Raw genomic sequence first — 2519 nt, 5'->3', positions numbered from 1 at the left:
ACACACACACACTCACTCACACACACACACACACACACACACACACACACACACACACAGACACACAGACACACAAGAGGCTGAAACGCTTCAACTCTCTGATTAACAACCTGAACTGTACTTTAAAACATCTGCTCTGATCAGGGTTATTATCATTAAATAAAACTATAAAATATATCTAAAAACATTAAATATAAATATTAATAAACACAAAATAAAATAAAATATATTTTAAAATTAATTTATTTTAGTTAGTTGCCACATTTCTCATTCCTGTTTAGTTAATTGAATTACTAAAAATCTGAAAATAACTAATCTAAAATTACTAAATAAAAAATTATAAAAACTAAATATTATTTTTTTAAAATAACAAAACAAAAAAAAAACAGAATAAAATGACAAAGACTTAAAGTAAAATGGAAACAGAAAATATAAAAACATAATTCAAAATATTAATTAATACCATAATACTACAGTATATTAATGATGCCAAGATAACACTCAATCTTAAACTCTACTAACACTAAAATTATATAATATATATAAAAAAACATTTGTTCATTGAAATAAAAAATGTTAATATTTAAAAAAACATTTTATTTCAGTTAATTGTCAAAGCAACATTTAACATTTTCATTAAGTTGAATTAATAAAATAACTTAAAGCTGAACATAGCTAAACTAGAACTGAAAAAAAAAAATAATAATAATAATAATTATTATAAAATCAGAAAAAAATCCAAGCACAAAAATGTACTAAAACTTAAGCTAAAATTAAATAAAATAGATAAAAAATATATTTAAAAAATTAAGAAATACCATACTATACTAATGATACTAAAATGACACTCAAGTTCAGGCTCTTAAAATTTACTCACACTAAATATATATATATATATATATATATACATACATGTACACATATAAATTACATTTATGTTAAATGAAATAAAATAAATGTTAAATAAAATAAAATATAAAACATGTAACATGCTATTTCAGTCAGTTGCCAAGGCAGCATTTCAAATTTCCATTCAGTTTAAGTTGAACTATTAAAACTGAAAATAACTGAACTAAAACTGAAATAAAAATTATAAATAGACTAAAAAAAATAAATGGACAAATTAAAATAAAAATAAAAAATAAAATAAATTCAAAACCATCGCACTATATTAATGACACTAAAATAACACTCAGGCTTAGACTCTTAAATTCTACTCATTTTCTTACACAATGACAAGAAAGTGAACAGGATAGAAATGACGAGCTGAAGTCGTCGGCTGAGAGATGGACAGTTTTCTTACCTGAGGACATCAGCTTGAAGCTCATTGTGAAACATTGATATCAAACTGATTTGTGCCAGTTTTAGAGACGCAAACTAAACTACACTGTTGGCTGCTGAGTTCCTTCCAGTAATGATGTCACTTCCTGAAGGAGGATGTCTGTCTGGAAGTTAAAGGGAGATTAAAGACGAAGAAGATGGAAAGCGACACAACAGAAACCTATAAATTCATTATCATCAATGTTTAGTTTAGTTTCAAACACTTAGCTTAGAAAAAGAACAATGACACTGACTAATTTTAGGAAGCCACTGCTGAAATTTAATCAAGGACTAACAACTCAAATCTAGAAAACTTCATGTGAAGGACAAGAACATCAAATAAATGTGATCATAAACAACAGCATCTTAAAGCGCTCTGCCGCTGATGGGAACATTTTGTCCATCGACACTCGTGATTATTTATTATATTAATCCATCGGGATAATCATATAAACAGCACTGATGATGAAGAGACTTTACAAACAAACACTGAGTATCAGGATCATTGTAAGGAAATGACGGAAAGTCTTCACTAACAGGACGACTGCACATTTGCAAACCGAAAAACAGAAAACAGTTATTAAAATGAACATTTTACTCATTTGAAGGAAAAGTACAGTATGTTTATTAATGCACCATCCATGGAGTAAAGTTCGGTTTATTACCTGATTAGACTGAAACAGAAGAACAGATGTTAAGGCTTTAATTGAAGTGAAGAATTGCTTTATCTGTCTTTAGCACCAAGATTTAAGGTCTCTGAATTGAATTTATTTGCTCATCTATGCACATCTAAGCAGAATTACTGAGATCAACCCTATTAGATGTTTTGATAAATATTATTTTACCAAGGATTGAAAGTTATTAAATTAAAAATAAAAATAACAAAAATAAAATAAAATAAAATAATATAAAATAATATATTAAAATAAAAATAAAATTAAATTAAATAAAATTAAATAAAATTAAATAACAAATAAAAATAACAAAAATAAAATAAAATAAAAATAAAATGTTCTACATGTTATTTGGGTTTGTTCTGAACACTAAACTAATTTTGTCCATTTCACATATGCTTCAAGGAATAAAACATCTGGATATTTCAATGGGAATTAATTTTAAAAGTTTTTTTTCAACATTGTATTTTTATAGTTCTATTGCAAAAATCTGACTTAGAAATGAAAATATCAATATGAACACAG

This window comes from Sinocyclocheilus rhinocerous, unplaced genomic scaffold (assembly GCF_001515625.1).
Source record: "Sinocyclocheilus rhinocerous isolate Xijiao unplaced genomic scaffold, SAMN03320098_v1.1 scaffold1808, whole genome shotgun sequence".
NCBI classification, from domain to species: domain Eukaryota; kingdom Metazoa; phylum Chordata; class Actinopteri; order Cypriniformes; family Cyprinidae; genus Sinocyclocheilus; species Sinocyclocheilus rhinocerous.
The sequence above is the reverse complement of the archived record's forward strand: the minus strand, read 5'-3'. Positions refer to the sequence as shown.